At 45.7% G+C, this 16,242-nt stretch overlaps 1 long non-coding RNA gene across 4 annotated transcripts; it reads right to left on the bottom strand.

The window, feature by feature from the left end:
• Window positions 1–11,823: 11,823 nt before the first annotated feature.
• Window positions 11,824–15,146, bottom strand: LOC134443222 (uncharacterized). 4 transcript variants are annotated; one of them, XR_010033610.1, is made up of 6 exons: window positions 14,967–15,042; window positions 14,625–14,756; window positions 13,728–13,848; window positions 13,408–13,502; window positions 12,880–13,048; window positions 11,824–12,655 (listed from the first exon to the last, which is right to left on the bottom strand). It is a non-coding gene; the product is annotated as an uncharacterized LOC134443222 (long non-coding RNA). The 4 variants fall into 4 exon arrangements; XR_010033609.1 differs by having other exon boundaries at window positions 14,625–15,146; XR_010033611.1 differs by lacking the exon at window positions 14,625–14,756 and having other exon boundaries at window positions 14,967–15,146.
• Between the last annotated feature and the right edge of the window lie 1,096 nt (window positions 15,147–16,242).

Raw genomic sequence — 16,242 nt, 5'->3', positions numbered from 1 at the left:
AGCCGCACAGTCTGGTATAGGCCTACTGATTTGTGACAGCAAGGAGTTATAAACTATGTTTATTTTTAATCATGATTAGACCTATGGTTTTAGTAGGCCTATAGGTAGGGTGACCAGACGTCCCGGTTTGACCGGGACAGTCCCGGTTTGGAGTTGTGTGTCCCAGGTCCCGAGCGAACCCTCTCGGGACACAAATATGTCCCGGTTTTGGCCAACCACTACATTGCGCCATGTCTATCATGTTAAATATATGGAAAAGATTACATGTTTACCTGCCACAATTAATGGCAGCCAGCGCTTGTATAGAAAGTCTAAAGGAGTCAGTTGCGATTTGTCATTCCTCCCTCTAAAATTGATTAGAATGCAGGAAATTGCATCTAAAAAATACAAATTTTCCTGGGGGAGGACCCCCAGACCCGCCCGCCAAATATTGTCCTTCTGTCAGGCACAAAGTGTCCCGGTTTCAGACTACAAAAATCTGGTCACCCTACCTATAGGCCTAATTATTATTTAGTTTTTGGTTGTGTTAAGGTTATGCTTCGGCCTATGGACAAACAGAATGTTTCCTGCTAGGCTACCCTTAAAGGATTATTTTAACCCTATTCAGACTGGGCTTTTTAGGCAGTCTTGGGCCTGGGGGGGGGGGGCTCTTTTGACCCCGCCCTCATAACTCATGAAAGGAATATGGTATTACCAACAAACTTTGGGGAGATGATCTACATGTGGCCATCTATGAATGATATATTTTTTGTGTCATTATCTGGTATTATGACGTCATTATGACATCATCTGATTATAATGCCCCAAATCTCGCCATAATGCATTTTCCATAAAATTTAGGTAATGCACTTAAATTTTAATGATTATATCCTTCAGACCACTTTAATGCTCACAGAGTTGTCTGATGCTAATGTAAATAACAAAGAAATATGAAAAAGGAACAATAATGAGACTTAGATTAGTGATTTTTGGTCAGACATACCTGTCAGAAAACCGTTGCCATGGCAACGGCAAAAATGATAAACATAATCTTTTGGTACTAAACTGTAGCCAACAAAATTTTAGGAAAAGTCACCAAGTTTTGTAGTCATAGCTTAAGTCGTTAAGGAATTATACGACACCACTTTTACCCCCCCCCCCCCCCCCCCCCCCCCCCCCCCCCAGTCTGGATAGAGTTAATATACTTGTAATGGTGTAGGCTAAAGGTCTCTATTCAGTCCCTCCAGTTTTTCGCGATTCAGCGATCGCGTGGATTCATGCAAATTCAATGATATTCCGCATAATTTCACGATGCCGCGTAATTCCTGTAAAGCCGCATTTTTCCCGCAAAATTTCAACATTCTGTGGAGTTTATTGATTTATATTTTCGTCAAAAAAATAAAAATGTGACTACAATACCACCGGAGACGAAAACCAATACGAAGCATTTTTGTTAATATGTCACTGAAACATTGAAAAAGAATTGCCTGCTATTTCGGAAGTTGCGACCCTCATCTCAGCTGTTCCGCGTCTCTCCTCCCCTCCCCTCCCTGACACATACACGCAGGCGTCGGTGCTGCACACTCATGACCTTTTTTTAACAGCAGTAGCCTACTTTTCAGTGCAATCCTGGGTGGAAAAAGTATTGTTGCCCATTTATCCATGACGAAGAAGTGTATGCAGTCATGAAATAGTGGCGGTACTGTCGCACAGTAGCAAACATCTTACGTTAGTGTGGAAAACTCCCTGCTGGAGCCAGCGTCGTGACGCCAGAGACGTCATTGGTGACGTACCACGCACTTGCGTGCATTCATGACTTGACTTTCAGTGTGCAACGCTGGCAGACACTTGCCGTTTTGCTCCAGCATATTGCTGAAATGTTTAATATTTTGTGTGTACGTGTGCGTTGATGAAAATGTAAGTACATCGTTTCTGTTTGTATTTATGTTGTATTTCATCCGCTGGTGTTTGTTAGATGCTGTTTAGTCCGGTAACCGTGTAACTTTGGTTTTACCGCGAGCTCCATTCATTTCAATGAGGAAATGTCTATTTCTTAAATGTCTTGCTAAATGCTCATTTCTTGGTTAAAAGTTACATGAATAGTCCGGTTTGGAAGTGCTTCGATAGTAGTTTCTACCTATGGTGTTATTTCCACTGTTTTGGGACTGTTTGAGGCATTATTTTAGCTTCTAAATATTGCATTGTCGTGCTATGGAGACATGCGCTGTTCACGTGGACACTCGTCTTGCTAGACTTTATGGCGGCAAAAAACGCTTCTTCCATTTGTGGTCTTAAAGCGCCACCCTGTGGACACTAAGTGTACTGCACTTGATTTTCTCTGTATTAACCCCTTAAGTGCCTAGTTCTCACTTATATTATCCTGCTATTACTTGCCACTTGCAGTAATTCTGTTTCCTTGCCACATTAATGTTACCGAAGTGCAATTATATTATTATGTATATTGTTAACCCTTTAAGCGCCACAATTTATTTTTCAAAAAAGCTGAATTTTGGCATGATAAATTCAAATGACTGTGGCTTGACACTGGTAACAGATAGAGCTTGACTGTCAATTAGACAAATATTGGGGATGACCCCAAGATTATTTTGGGAGTAAATATGCATACCTAATTTGCATATTATGACGTCATATGGTGGCGGCCATTTTGAATTTATAATAATTTTTGGAAAATATTGATAATTTTCAATAGATTATTGAATTTATTTAGCAATATTTGACATTCCATTACTATCACGTAGTGCACATACACTATGGTCAAGGACATAAGTAGTTTTAGGCAGAATATATATAGTATATATTGTAATATTGCAATAGGCCTAATATAATGCAATATTTTTCAAAAAAGCTGAATGTTGGCATGATAAATTCAAATGACTGTGGCTTGACACTGGTAACAGATAGAGCTTGACTGTCAATTAGACAAATATTGGGGATGACCCCAAGATTATTTTGGGAGTAAATATGCATACCTAATTTGCATATTATGAAGTCATATGGTGGCGGCCATTTTGAATTTTTAATAATTTTTGGAAAATATTGATAATTTTCAATAGATTATTGAATTTATTTAGCAATATTTGACATTCCATTACTATCACGTAGTGCACATACACTATGGTCAAGGAAATAAGTAGTTTTAGGCAGAATATATATAGTATATATTGTAATATTGCAATAGGCCTAATATAATGCAATAATATTGAAATATATAATGCAACAATTACTACTTTTGCCTGGAGGGCCGAACATGTTTGTATCTGTAACCTGTACCTTTTTAGCTTGTGAAACTTTCACAGAAAGGGTCAGCACACACATATTCAATTCATATTTATGCCTATTTTTACATCTGTATAGCCTACTATGGCCTTTGGAGCAGGCGCTGTATAGGCAGTAAAATGGTTGATCATGGCACAGTCTAGCTCAGTGACTTCTACAGTTTGTCACTTACATTTCACAAAACTAATGGGCAAATTGTCAACATAATGGGTATGAAATCACAAGTATTATATCCATAGTATTGTGTCCAACGTAATTAGGCTACGTTATAGCCTGACACCTGAAGCCGATCAGGAACACAATCCCCGCCCCCTCGCGTGGAGAGCGCAGCGCCCTTCCACCCTCTCCCCCGTTTGAGAGAAATATATCGCCACCTCTTTCGTCTTTATTTGCTGTTTTACTGATTTATAACTCTTACAAAGACAGTCAAAACGCTGTGACCAGTCTGATTGTCAACAACGAGTCTAAAACATTCATGTTTTAGGGTTGCCTATGCGTCTTCTCTTCACCGTGCGTTCTATTACCAAAACCTCTCCATGCGGAGATATGGCACGTTCGCCGCTGCCATCCACCCAGTAGAAGTCAGAAAGAGGGACAGAATGAGTGCGTGTGTGCTGCTTGGTGAACAGTGTTTGTCTGATCCCGGGATTATTGCGTTTGCGTCCGGATAGGTGGCTACCCGCATCTCCGAGGGCTGAATGGAGGCAGCCCAAGCTAACATTACCAGGCCCACTTCTCTCACCCTAATTCCTCCACCAATACCTGTATGGACACCACGATTGCATTCGCCACTACCACCGACTCACTTGAGATCGGATAAAGTCACCGAATGAGTTTCAATGTATGTGTGTGCTTAGAGAACATCCTTGCTTCGCATGTCGGCATCACAGCCTTCGGAAGTTTCGCCACGGTAAACAAAGAGTGCTCGTCCGATCATTATCCCCCTCGTGAGATAAAAACTGTCCTTCGGAGTCAGAATAGGCAAATAACATGCTCAGAACTTCATCACGATTCAACTTCTCACTAGCCATGATGAAATAGCTCGCTGATAGTTCACTGATAACAACACAAACCCAACTCGCACGCCTCGAGTCAAAGACGCAAAGTGGCTACTTCCGCATTTTGTAGTCGCGTCACAGGTCGCGTCTTTTACTGCTTCACCAAAGACTCTGTGAACTACAAAATGACGCAATCGTAGTCTTGTTTGAAAGGGTAGCATGTCTGCCAACTACTGGTAGGGAGGATGAACACTATTAAGACCGCTGGTTTGATCTACATGCGCTTTTGTTCATGATGACGTCCTGTCGCAATTCTGCGACTTTGGCGCTTAAAGGGTTAATGTAACTTGATGTGTATATTTGACTACCTAATTACTATGGAACTGTATTTTCTGCACATTTAGTATTGTGTAGAATTTATCTGTATAGTTTCTAATTCCTTCTTTCTGTATATGTTTATCTTGCAGAAACCACACATTTATCACACTCATTACACACTTTGTAATGCACACAGATATTTGTAATTACTCTACTTGCAACCATACATTGCCTATGTATGCCACAGTTCGATGAAGAACTTCTTTGATGCCTGGAATCAATAAATCTCTCAATATCACCTAAAGTCGCAGCGGTTCTCTTACCGGAACACATAGTCAGTGAGGGGGCGACTAGCCATCAACGTACACGTCCGTCACAAGTGGTCCTTCGAGCCGGATAGCTCCGCCCACTGCGCTATGGCGACCTCCCAAGGTGATTACAGAGATGACGATGTCCAAGCCCGTCCTCAGAGAGTGAGACAGCTCCCACGGCATCTTGGGGACTACGAACACGGTATCCCAGCCAAACAGCTGCATCCCTTCGAGCGACACCCCCATCAGGCTACAGTGAGTCAACCAGCTAGCCAGCTAGCGCCCGCCGACTTCATCACGCCTGATCCACCCATGCAGAGGACACGGGAAGAGGAGCAATGGCATCGCATGGAAGCACGCTACAACGACCTAACCAAACAGCTTCAGGAGTTGCAGCTCGTCATGGACAGCGCCAAACGCCTGCCCTATCCACAGAGTGCTCCAGCGTATCAGCCATCCCATCCTCCATCTTACCATCACTATCCTCCACAGTACACCAGCTTGCCAAGGCTAACCCTGGACAGCCCTGCTGGCAGCCATCGGTCATCACCAGTGCACAGCCCCACTCGCTACACTACTGCAGCTGGCGAAGAGCCCCTACAGCAGCCAGTGTCACAGCGTGGTTCCCCGTTACGACAGCCCAGCCTTCTGCCTCAGACAGGAGAACCAGGTGCACAAGACCAAGCCATGCTTAGCCAGCCAGTCCATCAGGCCTCAGCACAAGTACCCGCGGATGATGGATGGATCTCAAACCCCAACTCTGCACCTCATACTCCTCATCGACAGGATGGACATCCGCCGCGGTCTGCGTCACAGCCCATTATGCCTCAGGCTCCACCAGCACAGCCCGTTAGCCATCCACCTCCTGTCCAACCGAGTAACTTTCCTCTGCCTAGTCAGCATTCAAATCCTCCTCCAATACAATACCAGTCCTACCCTCAGTACCCTGCCTATCCACCTGCAGTTTACCCGCCAGGAGGGTACTACCCTCATTATCCATCACTCCCGCCAGCAACACACATGCCTACGATGCCAGCGCCAGCACCCCGCAGGCAACCTGTCCCTCCACCGAGGCCAACAGCTCCTAGCATCCTGGAAATGGCCATCGCCTCTTCCTACGGCATTCCAAAGCCCAAGCTTATCCCGTTTAGCACTGGAAAGGAGAGTGACTTCATCATGATGAAGAAGGGACTGGACAGTGTGCTAGGTCCACACAGGCATCTAACCGAGGACTACAAGTACCAAGTACTTCTCGACCTCCTCAAACTGCCAAACGCCTATCAGGTGGCCAAGAGGTATGTCAACGATCCAACGCCATACACTAGCGCCATGCACGCCCTTGAACAGCGCTACGGTCAGCCGCGCCAGCTTGTCCAAGGAGAGCTGAAGGCCATCCTGAACTCTCCCCCTATCAAGCCCGGTGACGCACAGGCCTTTGAGGACTTCTCATCCGCTGTCAGCACTTTAGTGGGCCTTCTAAGCACAATCGATAGTTCCTCCCGGGCTGAGCTGAAATGTGGCTCTCACGTGGACACGCTGCTGAGCAAGCTACCCGCCACCTACAGAGACCGCTTCGCTGAGCATTGCATATCCAAGGGGATCATCCGCAGTGGCAGTGATCGGACATACACTCTCCCTGATTTTGCAGATTGGCTGGAACGCAAGGCGCAAGCCATACAGGTAGCAAGACGTGCTACTGACGCCTCCAAACCTGAAGTCACTCAGTCTGAGCGACCGACTGCTAAGCCCCAACAGTCTAAGTCCGCCACTATCTATGTGACTAACCAGCCCGAGAGCTCAGAGCCACCACAAAGTCCTGCCACCTCTCCAGCCAGCTCCAACTCCAGCCCGTCCTCCAAGAAGCGAGAGCGCTTTAAGCCCTATTGCCCTTACTGCTCCAACCAAGAACATTACCTCAGTGCTTGTACAGAGTTCGCCAAGCTCAGCACAGCTGAGAAAGATGCGTGGATCAAGGAGAATAGTAAATGCTGGCGATGTGGGCGTGGACACAAGCCGGAGAGCTGCACCTTGAAGAAGCCATGCTCCACCTGCAATGAGCAACACCTTCTTGTCCTGCACGAAGTGGCCACCAACGTCAGCCAGAGCCTCTACACGGTTACTGCATCCTCCAGCATGGTGTATGTAAGCCAGTCCAGTCACTCCAGCCGCGTCATGGTGAAGGTTGTTCCCGTTCAGCTGCATAGCGGAGGCAAGACGCTGGACACTTATGCTGTACTGGACGACGGCTCTGAAAGAACCATTCTCCTTCCTGCCGCTGCCAGGCATCTTGGTCTGCAGAAGGAGGATGAAGTCCTGTCACTCCGCACCATCAGACAAGATGTGGTGAAGCTTAATGGAGCATCAGTGTCCTTCGAGGTGTGCAATCCCAACAACACTCAGGTGAAATACACCATCAGTCATGCCTTTACTGCAGACGGGCTCAGTCTTGCAGAGCAGTCCTGCCCCGCAGAGATGCTCAAGAGAAGGTTTGACTATCTCCGTGGTGTTCCAGTGAAAGGCTTCAGCGTAGTCCAGCCTTTACTCCTCATCGGCTCCGATCACCCACATCTGATCACTCCTGTACGTCCAGTGCTGAGAGGACCTCAAGGCAGTCCAGTGGCTGTGTGTACACAGCTAGGATGGACCATACAGGGACCGACTAATGTCCTACAAACTCCCTCCAAGGAGACGTCATGTCTCCATGCAGCGTTCCAGTCTCCCAATCAAGACCTACACAGGCATGTTGAGATGCCCGGGCAAATCGACACACCGCCGTTCCAGTCTGAGAAGGAGGCAACTCGCTCCACACAAGATCAGCTAGCTGTCAACACACTGGAACAGCAAACTGTCCGTGTCACAGTAGATGGCATAGCCCGCTACGCTACACCTCTACTCCGCAAGCCAGCAGCTCCCAAACTACATGCACCTCCATCAGCAGTGATGCCTTTGCTACGTGCTGCTGAGCAACGCCTAGCCAGCAACCCAGATCTTGTCAGCACAAGCGCTGATCCTTCCAATGTCGACCTACACCTCTTCTGCGCCGACTCAGAGAAGGTATACGGATCCGACGTCTACCTCCCTATGGAAGACGCAGAAGGACACCCACATGTGTCATTCGTCATGGCACTTTCCCTGGTCGCACCACGGAAGCAGCTATCCATGCCCCATCTGGAGCTCAGCGCTATGTTGACTGGAGCACAGCTCGCCAAGCTGTTACACTCTGAGCTCACCCTAACCCTGAGGCGCACAGTTATGTGGTCAGACTCCACCACAGTCCTCAGTTGGATCAGATCTGACTCAGCTCAGCCTACGTTCTGCAGCCAGCTTGCAGTCCTAGACACTTGTCCCGATCCACTGCAGTACGAGACCTGGTCTGACCAAGTGGACGCTACTTACCGGTCCCAACACGGGGCGGCAGCGGCCCCCATGTCTGCTTCAGCTCGCATAGACACAGAAGTAGCTCTCCTAGACACAGAAGTAGCTCTCCTGAAGCGAGTGCAAGCCGACAGCTTCCCTGAGGAACTAAGTGCCCTGCAACATGACCGCCCAATTCGACCTAGTAGCCGCCTCATACCACTCTCACCAGAGTATGTCCATCCGATCGTCCTTGCACCAGACAACCCCATCATGCAGCTGCTGGTGAAGGACTGCGATGCCTGTCTACTAGACACCGGTCAGGAATCCTGGCTGATCCTGACCCGATTACCTCTAATCATCTCCTCATGGGGCGGCAAGACTCTTCGCTACCCCAGGCAGTCTACGGCTCCAGCTACCTGCTGGGACGACGCAGATGGCGACACAGTCAAGTGCTTGCTGACCGCTTCTGGGGTCACTTCACCCGCAAGTACCTACCTGGTCTACAGCCCCGCCAGAAGTGGAGAACTCCTACTCCAGACCTGGCAGTGGGCACTGTCGTCATGGTGCTCGACCCACAGCTCCCGAGAGCGCTGTGGCCCGTTGGGCGCATCACCCGCATCACTCCCAGCGACGACAGCAAGGTACGAGCTGCAGAGGTGGACATCAAGGGCAACCTCTACACCCGTCCCGTCGCCAAGCTGGTCGAGCTTCCGGAGATGCCCGACGACGGAGAGCCCAGCGCACGCTAATCCAGCAGAGACTTTCCTGGTCTACGTATTCGCTCCACGAATCCGGGGGCGGCTGTGGAAAACTCCCTGCTGGAGCCAGCGTCGTGACGCCAGAGACGTCATTGGTGACGTACCACGCACTTGCGTGCATTCATGACTTGACTTTCAGTGTGCAACGCTGGCAGACACTTGCCGTTTTGCTCCAGCATATTGCTGAAATGTTTAATATTTTGTGTGTACGTGTGCGTTGATGAAAATGTAAGTACATCGTTTCTGTTTGTATTTATGTTGTATTTCATCCGCTGGTGTTTGTTAGATGCTGTTTAGTCCGGTAACCGTGTAACTTTGGTTTTACCGCGAGCTCCATTCATTTCAATGAGGAAATGTCTATTTCTTAAATGTCTTGCTAAATGCTCATTTCTTGGTTTAAAGTTACATGAATAGTCCGGTTTGGAAGTGCTTCGATAGTAGTTTCTACCTGTGGTGTTATTTCCACTGTTTTGTGACTGTTTGAGGCATTATTTTAGCTTCCAAATATTGCATTGTCGTGCTATGGAGACATGCGCTGTTCACGTGCACACTCGTCTTGCTAGACTTTATGGCGGCAAGAACCGCTTCTTCCATTTGTGGTCTTAAAGCGCCACCCTGTGGACACTAAGTGTACTGCACTTGATTTTCTCTGTATTAACCCCTTAAGTGCCTAGTTCTCACTTATATTATCCTGCTATTACTTGCCACTTGCAGTAATTCTGTTTCCTTGCCACATTAATGTTACTGAAGTGCAATTATATTATTATGTATATTGTAATGTAACTTGATGTGTATATTTGATTCTACCTAATTATTATGGAACTGTATTTTCTGCATATTTAGTATTGTGTAGAATGTATCTGTATAGTTTCTAATTCCTTCTTTCTGTATATGTTTATCTTGCAGAAACCACACCTTTATCACACACTCATTACACACTTTGTAATGCACACAGATATTTGTAATTACTCTACTTGCAACCAAACATTGCCTATGTATGCCACAGTTCAATGAAGAACTTCTTTCATGCCTGGAATCAATAAATCTCTCAATATCACCTAAAGTCGCAGCGGTTCTCTTACCGGAGCACATAGTCAGTGAGGGGGCGACTAGCCATCAACGTACACGTCCGTCACAGTTAGGCTACATGTTTGCGGAACTTCTCCACTCTCCCCTGTCGCTTTCATGAGCATGCTACCCGACGGTCGTTGTCTGATCTTTTTTCAATGTTCGCTAATGTTTGTAATTTAAGGGTCTATGTCTATGCGTAGGCACAAGCCTTCTGATAACAATCACTGTAGTGCCGATCGCAAAGGTTTCGGAAGTGTGGAGTTTTGCAACTTTCAGTCAAGGACACGAGATAGGAAGTGAACGGCCCTTCCACGCTTTCACTGAGTCATTGCAATAAAGTCTTGCGAATCCATGCAACCGTGCACACAACCATGTCAACGAGAGCGTGTATGCCATCACAACTTTGCATCAAGCAAATAATATGCAACAGCTTGCAATACGAGCACGAGAGAGAGAGAGAGAGAGAGAGAGAGAGAGAGAGAGAGAGAGACGCGTCTTCCAACAGGTGACATTGTAACGCTTGCATACAGCCTGGCTACTGTACCCGAGAAGGGTCCAGCTGCAGTAAAACAGTTCCACCCCTAATGCAAGCACGCCCATGGGCGTTCCCGGCATTTGCCGTATTGGCCAATCGTGAAGGGATACTGCATGATGTCATTTTCAAGGCCATTTCCGGATGAAGGCTCCATGTTTTCAAAGATATCCCGTGCAAATTGTTATCTTCCAGAGAAACGTTTCACTGAACATTCCACTGACATAATATTCTCAACAATTTATGTAAGAAAGTGAGATAAATCACACGTTTTCTAATCCCAATATGTATTTTGCTTTGTCTTCCCGTACCTCGGACATTGTAGCCTACTGTTTAGAACTCGTGTCGCTATGCAGATTTGTCATAACGTATCAGGTCGCCAAAATGCTTTGATTTCAACACAACGTTGACACATTGACAGTAAATACTGTATATATTGCCTAAATATATACTGTCAATGCGTTGGCATTACCTCACCTAGCTGTGTGTATCGAGGTCACTGTTAACACTGGGTAGGCTATATGATTAAACCACAGATTTATCCTTTCCAGGATATTAACACACCCCGACAAATAATAATTAAAAAACCCTTTTAGGCGAGGTTGTTCACTTGGTAAGACATGATATAGGCTACTTAGAAAAGTTGTACGATGTACATCAGCAACACATTCCCGACTTTTTGAAGTAGGCCTAATGAGTGTCACCTCACCAGTTATGTGGCCAGCTTGAAAAGAGCAGATATTAATGAAAAAATATGAAATAGTATTTGAAATAGCAATAGGCTATTTGTTTGTTTTATTGGAGAAAACTATTTCTTCATTACCATAGGCCTACCATACTCCATGTCTGTCTATGATTTAGGAGTGACCACACCATTGAAGCTTACCTCTTTATCCAGGAGAGGTTCCAGATTGGCCTGTCTTAATTCAAAGGCCATCAGAAAACACTAACAGAGAAAAAATTTCCTACCATCATAACCAGTGTTTGTGCGTACATAATCAGGGCCGCTGACAGCTTTGGCTTTGCCCAGGACAAAGTCATCTGAAAGGGCCCCCCACTCAATACATAGACTACATACAATGTAATGAGGACCCATTCCTGGACCCCTCGTCTCACTGGGCCCAGGTCAACGGACCCCTTTGTCCCCCCTGTCAGCTTCCCTGCATGTAGGCCACATACATTGCTGAAAGAAGTGAACGAGACAGGAATGAAATGTGAATTTATTTCTGTTTACTTTTACACTATGAAGTGTGAACGGTCAACAAGAGGGTTAACACAAAGTTTGAAATTGTGTTTGACCAGTCTCCAATGTGCATTTAACTAATAACTAAAAATAAGGCATTGGCATTAAATATAGACTGATACATACTATAAATACAGACACCCAAACAGTGTGCAATAATAAGATTAACATACTGATGGACAATAAATACACAAACACAGTGGACACACACACACGGCAGGAGGAGTTCATACAGGTGGTGTGAAGATGCTGTATACAAGGTGCAATGAGTAAAGTGTAAGTGGCATGGTGAAAGAAGTGTTCATGGAATATTCTCCCGTGTCCTTGGTTATTCATGTGGTTTTCTTCAGTGCGTTGAGAAGTCTGATGGCTTGTGGAAAGAAGTCGTTTCCCAGTGTGCTTTTGCAGCACCGCATGCTGGGCTAGCGTTTCCTGATGGTAGTAGGGAGAACAGGTAGGGGTGATCTTATGAGCTTTTCTGCTGTCCTCACCACTCTCTGTACTGCCTTCTAGTCTTCAGCTTGACGGCTGCCATGCCAGACAGAGAGGCTGCTGGTCAGGATGCTCTCAATGACACCCCTGTAGAAGGTGGTGAGTGCCGTTGTGGGGAGGTCGGCTCTTCTCTCATCCTTCGCAGGAAGTGGAGTAGTGTCTGTGCCTTTTTGAGATGGTGGAGCCATGTGGTGCAGTTGGCAGAGGAGGAGCGGCACAGTGGTTGGTGCTGGGTTGATCAGGTTCAGAACCAAAGTTGCTGGTGTCATCAGCCCTCCCTCTGAAAACTGGCTCTGTGCCTGTCAAAAAAGAGGCATGTTAATGTTATGAATGACAATTAAGACAAATACAACCAACCCCTACCTACCTACAGAAGGACATGACATGAGCACGTGCATATGCTTGTGCACATGCCCCCCCCACACACTGCTACTGTCTTAAAGTTTGGTGCACGTGCATGCATGCACGCCTATTCTCCCCCCTTTGCCTCAAGTCAAGTGTGCATTTTAGAGGTTGTCCTCACCTGCACATGTGTGAAGAGCAGGAAGATTGGAGGTTGAGGATGAAGAGGCAAGGCAGGAGGTTCTCTTTGTGAGCGGCCCTGGTCCTGATGCTGATTGCCCATCACCACGCTGTGGCTCATCAAACCCATTACCGGCATATCAATGCTGAACAGGAACGACTGCTTCCATCTGCACGCATGCACACAAACACACACACACACACACACACACACACACACACACACACACACACACACACACACACACACACACACACACACACACACACACACACACACACACACACACACACGAGAGGGATACATAGAATACACTACATAAAAATCACACCCATCATTTTAATGCAGAACACCAGGCTGAAGAGATACACAGCTTCTGGCCTGTGCAGGGATCACTACAGTGCCAGTGTTTTGTATTATCCTCTATCCACATTTTTTTCAATAAATAAACACAGCACAGAAAGGAATTACTGTATGAAATACTTATTGGTCTAGTGCAGAACAAAACAGATTCAGTGTTTTACTCACCACTGTGTGCAAGTTTCTGTGTTCAGCTCAGGTGGAAGCCTCCATCACAACATGTTGATACTGACATTAACCATCCTTCAGAAAACTGCCTCTGCCTGTCAGAAATAGCAAAATAATGTTAACACAACAAGGTAGTATCTTAAAAATATCCTTAACCAAAGACAGACATACACACACTGCCACTGTCTTGGTTCTAGGACACACACACGCCCTTTAAGGGTCACATCACATGTAATGGCCGGGTTCTCACTCACTCACTCACTCCTTTTCTCCTACTTTTGCCTCAGACAATGCAGTGAGTTTTTAAAAATTGGCCTTACCTGCACATGTGTGAAGGACAGGAAGGGAGGTTGAGGATGGAGCTGCCAGTCAGGAGGTCCAGAGCTGTCCTGGTCCATCACCATCATGTGGATCATCAACCCCAACCCCAACTTCTTATATCTGCGTGAACACATTCACGAACACACACACACACACACACACACACACACACACACACACACACACACACACACACACACACACACACACACACACACACACACACACACACACACAATAGGCGAGATACAGGTTATATGGCACATTAGGAGGCATGGGTATTGTTGCACTCTAGATGTTTAGAAATAAGTAGGTGCGTGGACCCAAAAAGTAGAGTTCAATGTGGGAGTACACTAAATAAGACACTGAGGTCAAGTCACTGCTCTCTGATGGCAGCAACCTGAAACATCTGCTCTACTCTGCTCTGAGAAAAATAAAACAAAAAATCTGCTTGTGCTTGACCTTAGTGTCTTATTTAGTGTGTGAACCTGCTCCCACATTGAACTATATGGCACATTTAAAATCAGACCCAATGACAAGTCAAGTCAATGCAACGGACATGAACCGACCATTACATTAAAATAACAGACTAAACAGTCTTTGGATGATTGAAGAGGCAGGAGAGATGACGAGGGGCCTCGATCCAGTAGCATTTATTTACTTCCCAATCTGCTCGTTAGCACCTGTTAACTTCATAACGATCGCGGACATTAAAGGGGTATGCCACTATTTTGGGGCTTATTACAGTTAAAATCGTTGGGCAGGGTTTATAAAGGTGGTAAAGTGTCTTATTTTTCATGTTAAGCGTTGTCTTGCTTTAAGACAAGTTAAAAGAGGGAATATGTCGCTAAGCTAGTGAAAGTCAATGTATCCGTGTAGCATTGTAGCATGCATACCCCTTGCCAATCTTCCTGAAGTGAGGAAGAGTTCCGGGTGCCACACCAATTAACGCCCCATCAGAAACAATAGGTAACGATAAACCCATCCCAAGTGGTATCTACATTAGCCCATATATTTTGAGAAGTTCACTAAGAGAAAATATAAAGGTTTATTTTTAGCACTACTACATCAAGTCGGTTTTATTTTCAATTTCTTTACATGCACTGGTCAAGAATTGAAATTACGTTTAACACCAGGTTGAACAAATATGACACCTCCGACTTTCTGTTCGCACTCCGACTAAGTCAACTCGTAAAGTAACCGTTATGTATATTCATGCATTTTATTCGAAATCTTACCGACAGTTGAGTGATCGCTGCAGCGAAATCCATCCAGCGAAATCCATCCAGTCGTTTTAATAAGTCCCGCGCGGCGCTTGTGTTGTCATTCGGCAGCAACTGACTTCAGAAACTTGAACAGCCAAAGGGGCGTTACTGTGAGGGCGGTCTAGTAAGGAGGAATGGGCGTAGCGGTATTAGCTGGACAAGACGCAGCTGGACCATATTGCTGTACCCCGCGACGCTCTTCATTAGGCCTAGTGGTAGGCTATACCCACAAGTATTTTTTCATAACGCGCTGTCCCGTTTTCCCCCGAAGTCGTTCTAAAATATCGACAGAGATTTATGAGTGTCGCGGCCATGATTTTTTTTTTACACATTGGACGCACTGGCTAATAAGACGCTCTGACAGCTTTTGACAATATTTTATTATTCTATTATATAGGAAGTGTGTTTCTGAATCTCTCTCTCTTTTGTCTTAAGCCTGCTTAGACTGATTGTGGTTTTCAGTTACCAAAAAAAAAACCCAGAAAGGGATGCAAAATCTTTGCAAAAAATGAGAAAATGCCGCAAAATCTTTGCAAAAAATGAGAAAATGCCGCCACAAAATCAGGCATTTTGACCGCAAAAATCACAAAATCCCAGTGCAAAATCCTGGAGGGACTGTCTATTTGCTAGATGCCAGTGATTGGCAACAGCCCACATGATAGGCTACAACTAAATTGGGACACTTCTCTGTTTGTTCATGAAAGGGCCTTCTCTGCCTGTGCACATCACTGGGCCAATGAATAAAGCTCTACTTTTGTTTGTTTCTTTGTTTTTACTTCACTTAAAATATATAGCAGGGTGTATTTTATTGCCCATGCTTAATTGTGTTCATATATCCACTGTAGGCAGTGCTTAATTTGTAAATCACAAGGTACCGGAACGCAAAACACATATGACATCACAGCGACGATGAGTTGGACAGAGGTCCCGGAACGCACAGAAAAACTATTATTGCGCAAACGAATAAAAACGGGGGGGAAATTAGACGCAATTCCCTGCATTTTAACGACATTGAGTCCCATGTCAGCTCATATCCATACTTTTGTTTCTTAATACAAGGGACGGTTGGCAATCCAATGGCTATTTTAAACAACAGCCATAGCCTATTAAATGCTGTAATGACAACAACCAATATTTTTTGTTTGATCGCTAACTTGATGCTTAAGAGTTTCGTGCAGAGCATGGAAATTAGGCCTATGCTTTCCCCATGAGGTGAAAAGAAACCGAAGCGGTCTTCTACTAGTCTACC

This window comes from Engraulis encrasicolus, unplaced genomic scaffold (genome assembly GCF_034702125.1).
Source record: "Engraulis encrasicolus isolate BLACKSEA-1 unplaced genomic scaffold, IST_EnEncr_1.0 scaffold_290_np1212, whole genome shotgun sequence".
NCBI classification, from domain to species: domain Eukaryota; kingdom Metazoa; phylum Chordata; class Actinopteri; order Clupeiformes; family Engraulidae; genus Engraulis; species Engraulis encrasicolus.
Note: the sequence above shows the minus strand (reverse complement) of the source record. Positions and strands in the feature narration are given on the sequence as shown.